At 38.9% G+C, this 13,858-nt stretch overlaps 1 pseudogene across 1 annotated transcript; it reads left to right on the top strand.

Moving 5' to 3' along the window:
• Nucleotides 1–104: 104 nt before the first annotated feature.
• LOC311508109 lies at nt 105–12,691 on the top strand (annotated as a pseudogene). The gene is made up of 23 exons (XR_014699913.1): nt 105–362; nt 1,552–1,604; nt 1,719–1,818; nt 1,928–2,041; nt 2,883–2,971; nt 3,086–3,234; nt 3,354–3,481; nt 3,578–3,650; nt 3,735–3,895; nt 4,203–4,429; nt 4,518–4,680; nt 4,909–4,978; nt 7,905–8,152; nt 9,440–9,492; nt 9,641–9,740; nt 9,846–9,959; nt 10,358–10,446; nt 10,561–10,706; nt 10,826–10,953; nt 11,030–11,347; nt 11,657–11,883; nt 11,972–12,134; nt 12,428–12,691. The product of XR_014699913.1 is annotated as an uncharacterized misc_RNA (transcript).
• The last annotated feature ends 1,167 nt before the right edge of the window (nt 12,692–13,858 follow it).

Raw genomic sequence — 13,858 nt, 5'->3', positions numbered from 1 at the left:
GCAGCGGGGTTGTACAGCAGTAGATAAAAGTTGGGATTGAAAGCTTGACTTGCATTGAGCGACGAGAGAAGGCGTTCAGACATGGGCTATTTCCTCTACTTCTCTGCTGAGACATGGACTCTCCTGGTGGCCTTCATCACACTGGTGATTGTGTAAGTGTCAAAAAAAAAAACAACATTTGTGTTCAGGTGTTTCTGCCATTTGTACTACTTGTGTGTTTAATGCAAATTGTTTTTCTTCTCTTTCGCACGTTTAATGCGTTTCACAGGTATGGCTACTGGCCATATGGGACGTTTAAGAGATTGGGCATCCCAGGTCCCAAACCAATGCCCTTTTTTGGGACTCTGATGGAATATAGAAAGGTTGGTCAATATTCTTGTCAGGCCACCGCACACCTGGAAAAATGGTTTCACTGATACTCATAGCGAATAGCTGTAAATATGTAAGAGCTGCACTCACTTGCCAGTTCATTAGGTACACTAGTCAAAAGGAGTCCATTCTAATATCACAGTCCTGCACTACATCTTTGTTTCATGGAGGTTATTGTATTCAGCATTTGTTTAAAATAACTGAGAGAGCTGTTGATTCATCTGTGTTTTCATTTTGGAGGCTGTGGTTTGCAGTACTAATGAACTGTATTGCATTGCACCGACGTGTTTCTGTTATGTTGAGAACAACATTTTATTCATTGAGCTGTGCTAAATACTAGAAAGACATTTATTATTATTATTATTATTATTTTTAAATTATAATAATAATTATACTCCCCCTTCCAAAATGATCATACAGTTAAAACACCACCTTTCAGACTCTGTTTAAACATAAACTGAACATTATAACAGTCACAAACCAAAGATTTAGTGCTGTTATATCAGGATGTATTCCCTTTTCCTAATGTACCTATTGTTTTGGCAAGTGTGCGTATAGTGTCTGGCCCATATATAAATTCTGGTTTGCTGTTGAAAAATTCAACAACTCTGTCGTACGTTCAGTATTGTAGGAGTTGTAGTTGCAAATTTTATGTCTCTAACCAGACACATGCTGCACAATTTAATATCTCTGGTGTGATTCTAACAGTTTGTTCCTTAACTCAAGTGAAAGTAACTTTTAAAAAGGAACAACGTCCCGTTTATTCTGGATAATCTACAGACTTGGCTATGGACTGTTTTTGGAAAAATGTCAGAATGTCTGATGGAAAATACTTGTATATCACTCACTATATTCTACATGTGTGGATGTGCTCTCATTTTAACTGCGCTAGTTTTTGTACATTTTAAAAAAGATTATTGTCTTTGTCTTTAACTGTATCTGAGATTCATTTTAAATGCTCTCAACTACTCTGTGAACTATAGTTCCTGCAATGAACTGATGAAGTTGTTCAGCAAAATCAAGAAATTCATATTACTGTCAGGAATTGACCCCACTGTTGTCAGTGATTTCCTTAGACGTGTAATTGTATTTTGTATTCCACCAATATGTCTACCCTTACAAATGCTAAAACGTGATACAGAAAAGGTGCTTCATTCATCATCTGTACATTCTTGTTCGTAGGGATTCATCAACTTTGATGATGAGTGCCACAAGAAATATGGGAAAACATGGGGGTAAGTTCATCTGTTGTATTGTAATGTATACTTGTTCAAAAAGGGTGGAGTTGTATGAAAGTTTCTCTTATTCATTAATGTTTTATGTGTGTGTTACATTCTCCTCACGTTTAGCATTTATGACGGCCGTCAGCCCGTGCTGTGTATCACAGATCCTGGCATGATAAAATCGGTTCTGATAAAGGAGTGTTACTCTCTCTTCACCAATCGCAGAGTATGCAAGCTCCCTATGTAGTTCAGTCTCTCATTATGATTGTTGGTTTTCAGTTCAACTTTTGTCCTCATCGCTGGCGTTTTTTTTTTTTTTTTTATTGGTGTTTCAGAATTTCCGTCTCAATGGTCCACTGTATGACGCCGTGTCTATAGCAGAGGATGATCAGTGGAGGAGGATCCGCGGCGTCCTCTCGCCGTACTTCACCTCGGGCAGGCTGAAAGAGGTACATCCCTCTCCTGCCGTGGCTTTTCCTGCATGTTAAACAAAACATTTTTCAGCCAAGCTCAGTGCTGTAACCCAAAATAGGATTCAGAGAACAGTGTTTCTCAGCTCGTTCTGCTTTTAAAAATGAAGCTGCTTCAGAGCCTTCATGATCTCCCTGACTATTACAAGAGGATTTTTGGAGGTCTACACATAACCATACATCATATTGGCTCATTCTCTTTATTTGTCACTTTTGTTATATTGTGATTTCCTAAAATTGAGTTGGAACCTCTTTTTGAGTCCTTTTCCAAAAGAACAAAACGGAAAAAATTAAACACCGCAGAAACATTGCAGTTGGATCCCGTTGTAATCCACTTGGATTAACCACACCAAGATGCAGAGAGCTTCGACTGGTGCAACTTTATTTCTCTCCTCCTTTACCACTGGCACTCTGACACCGTGAAAAATACAAAACGGACAAAAATACAAATGCCATAGTACCTTATTTCCTCAAACAATACATAGAAATCACATTCACATTTTTAAACCCAAACAATGAAATTTACATGAAATTAGCTTTTTAAACCACTGTAAGTTGCAACTCCTAGCTAAACAACCACAATGACAGTTTCCTTCTGTTTTTAAATAAAATGAACCATTCATTTTACAATGAATGCCATTAATCTCCTCCTACCTCCTTCTGCTTTCCAAGGGCGCTAAGTTTGAGCTCAGCCTGCTAGCAGCCTATCTTCCACACACACCTCGCAGTGACAGTCCTTACACATGACATGCAAATGAAATGAAGCGATGTGATTTTCAGTATTTTGCATTAGGTCTCTGCCTTTGTGTGTGTCTCTCAGATGTTTGGCATAATGAAGCAGCATTCTGCTAACCTCATCCAAAGCATGAAAATGCAAGCAGACAAGGATGAACCATTAGAGATGAAAGAGTAAGAACATTTCATGCACCAACAAATTAAATTGGTTGAAGTTCCTCAAGAGAAGCTTGTTTTAAGACTGGAAGAGTGATATGTCTTTTGGATGTATTTATATGCTCTTTATAGGTACTTTGGACCCTACAGTATGGACGTAGTAGCCAGCACAGCTTTTAGCGTGGACATTGACTCACTCAATAACCCCTCAGACCCTTTTGTCACTAACATTAAAAAGATGCTGAAGGTGGACCTCTTTAATCCTATCTTCCTCCTCGTTGGTAAACTATTCATTTAACCTTTGTCAAATACAGTTCATATACAAGAAAAAAAGTTACTTACTGAGAATCTGTAGTTTCCTGTGACCTTGATAAATGTGCTGCTGTCTGTTTAATTTCAGCCATCTTCCCCGTACTGGGTGTAATATTAGAAAAAATGGAGTACTCCTTTTTCCCAAAATCTGTGACAGACTTCTTTTACGCTGCACTGGAGAAGATCAAGTATAATCGTGAGAACAGCAAGCAAAAGGTAAGACTGTCTGTGAGTCTGTCTATGTTCACGTGTTCGTATCAGCAGGTTGAGAAACATAATCAGAGCTGTTCTCACATACGTGTCTACTCTCAGAGTCGTGTGGACTTCCTCCAGCTGATGATGGACTCTCAGATAAACAATGACTCCAGTGGGGTGGGGGAAAAAGGTGATATACACAGTTCATGCTCACATTCATGGCAACACAATTGAAAATTATTCTAAAGGCTGCATATCCTCCATATCTCCCCAGGGTTGAGTGATCATGAGATCCTTTCTCAAGCAATGATTTTCCTCTTTGCTGGCTATGAAACAAGCAGCTCTTCTCTCTCTTTCTTGTCTTACAATTTGGCAACATATCCTGAGGTCATGAAAAAGCTGCAGGAGGAGATTGACGCCACCTTCCCTAACAAGGTAAGTTTTAAGTAAGGTCTCAAAGACAGAGATTTAAAGCTGCCTTTGTTGGTCTTTGGCCACTTTTAAGTGGAGGAGTTGTACAACACACTTTCAACATTTCATACAAGACTAATACTTTACAAAGAAGGACATGATAAGTGTAAGGTGAAATGGGCAATTATTGATCAGCGGAGCACAAATCTCAATCTTGTTGTGGTACCGTGAGGTATTACGAGATAATGATAAGTTGTTTTTACTTTATTTGTCAAATTTGGTCATTCCATTAGTGAATCATCTCTGGCCTCGTGTCTGTGTGTTCATGCAGGGTCCCATCGACTATCAGACGCTAATGCAGATGGAGTATCTAGACGCCGTTGTCAACGAGAATCTCCGGTTGTACCCCATTGCCTCACGTCTGGAGCGCATGGCCAAGGCGACCGTAGAGATAAACGGCATATTGATTCCAAAAGGTACTGTTGTCTTGATCCCCACGTGGCCCATGCACCGGGACCCTGATCTGTGGCCTGAACCGGAGAAATTCAAACCTGAAAGGTACAGAAAGGATTTATATATTCACCAGAATAGACAGTAAATAGAAAAAACGAACAGGTTTTAATACATTGGGTGGGTGTACTCTCAGGTTTAGCAAGGCAAACAAGGAGTCTATCGATCCATACACGTACATGCCTTTTGGGGCCGGGCCAAGGAACTGCATTGGGATGCGATTTGCTCTGGTGATGATAAAACTTGCAGTGGTGGAGATCCTCCAGAGATACAGTTTCTCTGTGTGTAAGGAGACTGAGGTGAGACCTGTGGCTTATGTTTGTTAGTCCATAGATCAAATCCTTTTACTTGACAAAGCACTTAAAACTGACTGATGAATAACAAGAAAAGTCAAAGTGAATAAGCTATGTATTGTTAGAATGTGGTTCCTGACTACTTTGAATTATTTGCAGATTTGGAAGAACCCACAGTTTGGTGTTCTGTACTGTACCGTTGACTTTGTTCACACTTCTTGTTGTTCACACCAGATCCCACTTGAGATGGACATCCAGGGTTTTCTAATGCCAAAACGACCTATCAAACTAAAGCTGGTGCCACGCTCTTAATTCTCCAGCAAAAAACAGGAGGAAGGATTCTCATTTCAGTTGTGATGTATAGAAACCTGTTTATGACGTCTAAACACACCATGTCATGACACGTCTCTGTACCACTTCAACCACAGCTGATTGTCAAAAGGAAGATTTCTAAAATCAGAATTTTTAAATAAAGAACATGTTGATTCTTCCTCTGTGTGTTGTCATCCTTATGATAAAAATTATTAAAATATGGCTGTACAAAGGCAATACAGGACTAATACTGATACTTACGAGGAAGCTTTTAAAATATGAGGACCATTTCTTCATCAGTCAGGCTTCAGACCATGGCCTGAGGTCACCTTTCAGTATACTGTTGGGTCGCTGCAGCAGGTTGATCATAATGTGGGTGCAGTGCATTGCAGTTTTTTCTCCCCAAACCTTTTAAACACATTTCCAGAAACTGGCTATGTTTTTCAAAATTTGAAAAAACAAACTGAAAAGACCAGTTTGTCAAAACTCCACAAACCTCTTGCAAAATGAAACACGCAGCTTTCAAAACTATCCACCTCAAACCAATTCTTTCCACAAAAATGATCTGACCTGACCTGGATTTCACTCAGCAAAATAGGTATGAGCCTCCTATTGGATAATTACTGCATGGGTGATTGTCTTTCAGCTGGCAACAAGTTATTTAACCCCAAATGATGCAATGAGTAGCTTCTCATTTCTTAAGCAACCATGTCTAAAGACACATCCTGTGGTGGTGGAAAATATGTTAGTCTGTTTGAGAAGGGTCAAATCATTGGGATGCATCAAGCAGAGAAAACATCTAAGGAGATTGAAGAAAATACTAAAGTTGGGGGAACTGTCCAACGCATTATTAAAAACTGGAAGGACAGTGGAGAACCATCATCTTTGAGGAAGAAATGTGGTCAGAAAAAAATCCTGATTGATCGTGATCGGTGATCACTTAAACGTTTAGTGAAATCAGATTGAAGAAAAACAACAGTAGAACTCAGGGCTATGTTTAATAATGAAAGTAAGAGCATTTCCACACGTGCAATGTGAACTGGGACTGAACAGCTGTGTAGCCTTAAGAAAACCACTAATCAGTGAGGCTAACCAGAAAAAAGGTTTCAACTTGCTAGGGAGCATAAAGATTGGACTCTGGAGCAATGGAAGAAGGTCATGTGGTCTGATGAGTCCAGATTTACCCTGTTCCAGAGTGATGGGGGCATCAGGGTAAGAAGAGAGACAGATGAAATGATGCACCCATCATGCCTAGTGTACTGTACAAGCCTGTGGGGGCAGTGCTATGATCTGGGGTTGCTGCAGTTGCTCAGGTCTAGGTTCAGCAACATTATGTGCCCAAAGAATGAGGTCAGCTGACTACCTGAATATACTGAATGACCAGGTTATTCCATCAATGGATTTTTTCTTCCCTGATGTTCACGGGCATATTCCAAGATGACAATGTCAGGATTCATGGTTCTCAAACAGTGAAAGAGTGGTTCAGGAAGCATGAGACATCATTTTCACACATGGATTGGCCACCACTGAGTCCAGACCTTAACCCCATTGAGAATCTTTGGGATGTGCTGGAGAAGGCTTTGTACAGTGGTCAGACTCTCCCATCATCAATACAAGATTTTATAATTATTAAACTTATTCTCGTTTCGTTTATGCACTATTTTAGAGACAACACATCGGTACAGTATAGAGGAAGAATTAAAGGACGTTTGAGAGCAGCACACTGCTGAAACCGTGTTGTTTCTTACTGTTCACAGTAATTTACGGAAGCCGAGAACGGCCATGTATTCATACATTTTATTTCCTCCGTTTTCCCGTGATAACGAGTTAATTTCCTCCGTTTTCCCGTGATAACGATATAATTTTCTCGAGATCTCGAGATAACGAAACTTGTTTTCCCGAGATAACGATATAATTAATTCGAGATCTCGAGATAACGAAACTTGTTTTCCCGTGATAACGACATAATTAATTCGTGATCTCGAGAAAACAAAACGATATACGCTCACTAATGTGTCTGTAATAGCAAGTGTCAGGCCTTGATTGAAAAGATATGTGACTCGGTTATCAATATGCTCCTGCTCCTCTGACATTGCTACACTGAATGATATTTCCTGCAATGATTTAATATAGCCTACTACAATATCGTTTTGTTTTCTCGAGATCTCGAATTAATTATATTGTTATCTCGGGAAAACAAGTTTCGTTATCTCGAGATCTCGAGAAAATTATCCCGTTATCTCGGGAAAACGGAGGAAATTAACTCGTTATCACGGGAAAACGGAGTAAATAAAATGTATGAATGCATGGCCGTTCTCGGCTTCCGTAGTAATTCATGACTGTGTAGCAAAATAGCTACTGGTCCAAGTATCCCTAGGCTTGAGGACGGTAACACATGTTTAAATGGTGATACATAAATATATATAAATTATTGTGTATGACTGAATAAATAAAACAATGTTTTATCTCATTTTTTAAATGTTTAAATGATTAATTTTAATTAAAGAAAATAATAAAAGTGACAATTGCTGTATTTTACTTGTTGTATTTCTGGGATATTTACGAATACAGGAGACCCCTAAAAGACTATTGAATATTGTTGTAAATTAATAAAAGCACTTCTAATGAACTTTGTACGTGTTTTTTTTTTCTTTTTTTAGCACAAGCAATATAATAATTTAGGCCAAAGGACTGCAGACTCATAGGTAAAACAGCTAATAAGATGCTGTCCAGCCTCTCTTTGTCAATAATTCACCCAGCCCTGCGTGCTGCCATTGGCTCAACTCTCACACACTTCCTTTACTCACGCAACGGGGTTGTACAGCAGCAAATAAAAGTTGGGATTGAAAGCTTGACTTGCATTGAGCGACGAGAGAAGGCGTGCAGACATGGGCTATTTCCTCTACTTCTCTGCTGAGACATGGACTCTCCTGGTGGCCTTCATCACACTGGTGATTGTGTAAGTGTCAAAAAAACAAAACATTTGTGTTCAGGTGTTTCTGCCATTTGTACTGCTTGTGTGTTTAATGCAAATTTTTTTCTTCTTTTCTGCACGTTTAATGTGTTTCACAGGTATGGCACCTGGACATATGGGACGTTTAAGAGATTGGGCATCCCAGGTCCCAAACCAATCCCCTTTTTTGGGACTATGCTGGCATATAGAAAGGTTGGTCAATATTCTTGTCAGGCCACCGTACACCTGGAAAAATGGTTTCACTGATACTCATAGCGAATAGCTGTAAATATGTAAGAGCTACACTCGCTTGCCAGTTCATTAGGTACACTAGTGAAAAGGAGTCCATTCTAATATCACAGTCCTGCACTACATCTTTGTTTCATGGAGGTTATGGTATTCAGCATTTGTTTAAAATAACTGAGAGAACTGTTGATTCATCTGTGTTTTCATTTTGGAGGCTGTGGTCTGTGGTATTTTTGAATTCTATTCCGTTGTACCGACACTGTGTTTCTATTATTTTGACATTTTATTCAGTGAGCTGTGCTAAATAATAGAAAGACATTTATTATTATTTTTTAATTTAAATCCAGTTTAACAGCACCACACACTACCCCTTCCAAAATGATCATACAGTTAAAACACCACCTTTCAGACTCTGTTTAAACATAAACTGAGCATTATAACAGTCACAAACCAAAGAGTTAGTGCTGTTATATCAGGATGTATTCCTTTTTCAAAATGTACCTATTGTTTTGGCGAGTGTCTGGCCCATATATAAATTCTGGTTTGCTGTTGAAAAATTCAACAACTCTGTCGTACGTTCAGTATTGTAGGAGTTGTAGTTGCAAATTTTAGGTCTCTAACCAGACACATAATGCATAATTTAATATCTCTGGTGTGGCTCTAACAGTTCGTTCCTTAACGCAAGAAACTTTTAAAAATCTTTTTGAGGAACAACGCCCCGTTTATTCTGGCTTATCTACAGACTTGGCTATTGACAGTTTTTGGAAAAATGTCAGAATGTCTGATGGAAAATACTCGTATATCACTTTTACTATATCCTACAAGTGTGGATGACGTGCTCTCATTTTAACAGCGCTAGTTTGTTTTTGTACATTTTAGAAAAGATTATTGTCTTTGTCTTTAACTGTATCTGAAATTATTTTAAATGCTCTCAACTACTCTGTGAACTGAAGTTCCTGCAATAATAATAATAACAATAATAATAATAATAATAATAATACATTTTATTTATGAGCGCCTTTCAAGACTCACAAGGACACTGTACAAAAACATAAAGACGCAATGAACTGATGAAGTTGTTCAGTAAAATCAAGAAATTCATATTGCCGTCAGGAATTGACCCCACTGTTGTCAGTGATTTCCATAAACGGTGTAATTGTATTTTATATTCCACCAATATCTCTACCCTTACAAATGCTAAAACGTGATACAGAAAAGGTGCTTCATTCATCATCTGTACATTCTTGTACGTAGGGATTCATGAACTTTGATGCAGACTGCCACAAGAAATATGGGAAAACATGGGGGTAAGTTCACCTTTTGTATTGTATGTGTTGCTCCTGCATATAGTATAGTATAGTAGTGTTGTATAGTTGCTTAAAAGGGTGGAGTTGTATGAAAGTTTCTCTTATTCATTAATGTTTTATGTGTGTGTTACATTCTCCTCACATTTAGCATTTATGATGGCCGTCAGCCCGTGCTGTGTATCACAGATCCTGGCATGATAAAATCAGTTCTGATAAAGGAGTGTTACTCTCTCTTCACCAATCGCAGAGTATGCAAACTCCCTATGTAGTTCAGTCTTTCATTAATAATATAATATTATTTAATGGTTAGTTAAACTTTTGTCCTCATCGCTGGCGTTTTATTGGTGTTTCAGAATTTCCGTCTCAATGGTCCAATGTATGACGCCGTGTCTTTAGCAGAGGATGATCAGTGGAGGAGGATCCGCGGCATCCTCTCGCCGTACTTCACCTCGGGCAGGCTGAAAGAGGTACATCCCTCTCCTGCCGTGGCTTTTCCTGCATGTTAAACAAAACCTTTTTCAGCCAAGCTCTGTGCTGTAACTCAAAATAGGATTCAGAGAGCAGTGTTTCTCAGCTCGTTCTGCTTTTAAAAATGAAGCTGTTTCAGAGTCTTCATGATCTCCCTGACTATTACAAGAGGATTTTTGGAGGTCTACACATAACCGTGCATCATATTGGCTCATTGTCTTTATTTGTCACTTTTGTTATATTGTGATTTCCTAAAATTGAGTTGGAACCTCTTTTTGAGTCCTTTTCCAAAAGAACAAAACGGAAAAAATTAAACACACCAGAAACATTGTAGTTGGATCCAGTAATGTGATTTCCAGTATTTTGCATTAGGTCTCTGTCTTTGTGTGTGTCTCAGATGTTTGTCATAATGAAGCAGCATTCTGCTAACCTCATTAAAAGCATGAAAATGCAAGCAGACAAGGATGGACCATTAGAGATGAAAGAGTAAGAACATTTCATGCACCAACAAATTAAACTGATTGAAGTTCTTCAAGAGAAGCTTGTTTTAACCCTGGAAGAGTGATATCTCTTTTGGATGTATTTATATGCTCTTTATAGGTACTTTGGACCCTACAGTATGGACGTAGTAGCCAGCACAGCTTTCAGCGTGGACATTGACTCACTCAATAACCCCTCAGACCCTTTTGTCACTAACATCAAAAAGATGGTGTTTGACTTCTTAAATCCTCTCCTCGTCATCGTTGGTAAACTATTCATTTAACCTTTGTCAAATACAGTTCATATACAAGACAAAAAGTTACTTACTGAGAATCTGTAGTTTCCTGTGACCTTGATAAATGTGCTGCTGTCTGTTTAATTTCAGCCTTCTTCCCCTTCATGGGTGTAATATTAGAAAAAATGGAGTACTCCTTTTTCCCAAAATCTGTGACAGACTTCTTTTACACTGCACTGGAGAAGATCAAGTATAATCGTGAGAACAGCAAGCAAAAGGTAAGACTGTCTATGTTCGTATCAGCAGGTTGAGAAACATAATCAGAGCTGTTCTCACATACGTGTCTACTCTCAGAGTCGTGTGGACTTCCTCCAGCTGATGATGGACTCTCAGAAAAACAATGACTCCAGTGGGGTGGGGGAAAAAGGTGATATACACAGTTCATCCTCACGTTCATGGCAACACAATTGAAAGTTATTCTAAAGGCTGCATATCCTCCATATCTCCCCAGGGTTGAGTGATCATGAGATCCTTTCTCAAGCAATGATTTTCATCTTTGCTGGCTATGAAACTAGCAGCTCCTCTCTCTCTTTCTTGTCTTACAATTTGGCAACAAACCCTGAGGTCATGAAAAAGCTGCAGGAGGAGATTGACACCACCTTCCCTAACAAGGTAAGTTTTAAGTAAGAGGTCTCAAAGACAGAGATTTAAAGCTGCCTTTGTTGGTCTTTGGCCACTTTTAAGTGGAGGAGCTGTACAACACACTTTCAACATTTCATACAAGACTAATACTTTACAAAGAAGGACATGATAAGTGTTATATGAAATGGGCAATTATTGATCAGTGGAGCACAAATCTAAATCTTGTTGTGGTACAGTGAGGTATTACGAGATAATGATAAGTTGTTTTTACTTTATTTGTCAAATTTGGTCATTCCATTAGTGAATCAGCTCTGGCCTCGTGCCTCTGTGTTCATGCAGGGTCCCATTGACTATCAGACGCTAATGCAGATGGAGTATCTAGACGCCGTCATCAACGAGTCTCTCCGGTTGTACCCTGTTGTCTCACGTGTGGAGCGCGTGGCCAAGATGACCGTGGAGATAAACGGCATATTGATTCCAAAAGGTACTGTTGTCATGGTCCCCACATGGGCCTTGCACCGGGACCCTGATGTGTGGCCTGAACCGGAGAAATTCAAACCTGAGAGGTACAGCAAGGATTTATATATTTACCAGAATAGACAATAAATAGAAGAAACTAACAGGTTTTAATACATTGGATCGGTGTACTCTCAGGTTTAGCAAGGCAAACAAGGAGTCTATCGATCCATACACGTACATGCCTTTTGGGGCCGGGCCAAGAAACTGCATTGGGATGCGATTTGCTCTGGTAATGATGAAACTTGCAGTGGTGGAGATCCTCCAGAGATACAGCTTCTCTGTGTGTAAGGAAACCAAGGTGAGACCACAGCGATCCATGTTTACACCACAAAACATGTTCAGACATTAGTCACAACTAGTTCAGCAGCTTTATCTGCTGCTGTATAACCGTGACATGTGGCTTATGTTTCTTACTCCATAGTTCAAATCCTTTTACTTGACAAAGCAAGAAAAGTCAAAGTGAATAAGCTATGTATTGTTAGAATGTGGTTCCTAACTACTTTGAATTATTGGCAGATTTGGAAGAACCCACAGTTTGGTGTTCTGTACTGTATCGTTGGCTTTGTTCACACTTCTTGTTGTTCTCACCAGATCCCACTGGAGATGGACGTCCAGGTTCTACTAATGCCAAAACGACCTATCAAACTAAAGCTGGTGCCACGCCCTTAATTATCCAGCAAAAAACAGGAGGAAAGATTCTCATTTCAATTGTGATGTATAGAATCCTGTTTATGACGTCTAAACACACCATGTCATGACATGCCTCTGTATCACTTCAACCACAGCTGATTGTCAAAAGGAAGATTTCTAAAATCAGAATTTTTAAATAAAGAATGTGTTGATTCTTCCTCTGTGTGTTGTCATCCTTATGATAAAAATGATTAAAATATGGCTGTACAAAGGCAATACAGGACTAATACTGATACTTATGAGGAAGCTTTTAAAATATGAGGACCATTTCTTCATCAGTCAGGCTTCAGACCATGGCCTGAGGTCACCTTTCAGTATACTGTTGGGTCGCTGCAGCAGGTTGATCATGCATTGAAGTTTACCTCTGAATGCTCCGAACTGGCCATTTCTGCAGGCTATCTCTGATCGCTTCTGTGATACTGCTATGCGTGCGTTTGTGTGTAAACAACACCCGCCCAACTGAACACTGCCCTCCCGCTGATTGGCTTACCATGAAATCTTACCCTACCTTAGCCAATCATTATCACTTATGCGGCTTATACACTTATTTTCGTTTTTCAGTGTTTTTAATTCCATTATAATTTTCTGGCTTCTGTAAAGAACGCTCAGTTATTTATATGTGTAGAGGCTGGAAAAAAAGAGTCTCTCATTGGAAGGATCTAATACACACATCCCTTATTTATTTTTATTGTTTTTTAACAAAGCACATTAATAATGAGCTGCTTCCTAAGTTAGACTCCCATCCATGTTATGTTGTCGTTATTTCATTTTGTCACCGTAGGTGACACTGTGGTACCTAGTACGGTGAGAAACTGCTAAATCAAGCCCATGTTACTCTCTTAGAGGAAGAATTAAAGGACGTTTGAGAGCCGCACACTGCTGAAACCGTGTTGTTTCTTACTGTTCACAGTCATAGGCAAAACAGCTACCAGTCCTAGTATCCCTAGGCTTGAGGCCGGTGACATATGTTTAAATGGTGATATATAAATATATATAAATTATTGTGTGTGACTGAATAAATAAAACAATGTTTTATCTAATTTTTTAAATGTTTGAATGATTCATTTTAGTTAAAGAAAATAATAAAAGTGACAATTGCTGTATTTTACTTGTTGTATTTCTGGGATATTTACGAATACAGGAGACCCCTAAATTAATTAACATATTAATTTATTTATTGTTGTAAATTAATAAAAGCACTTCTCATGAACTCTGTACATGTTTGTTTGTTTTTCTTAGCACAAGCAATACAATAATTTAGGCGAACGGACTGCAGACTCACAGGTAAAACAGCTAATAAAATGCTGTCCAGCCTCTCTTTGTCAATAATTC

The sequence above is a fragment of the Chelon labrosus genome (assembly GCF_963514085.1).
Source record: "Chelon labrosus genome assembly, chromosome: 2".
Taxonomy (NCBI): domain Eukaryota; kingdom Metazoa; phylum Chordata; class Actinopteri; order Mugiliformes; family Mugilidae; genus Chelon; species Chelon labrosus.
This window is presented reverse-complemented; position numbering and strand designations above follow the sequence as displayed.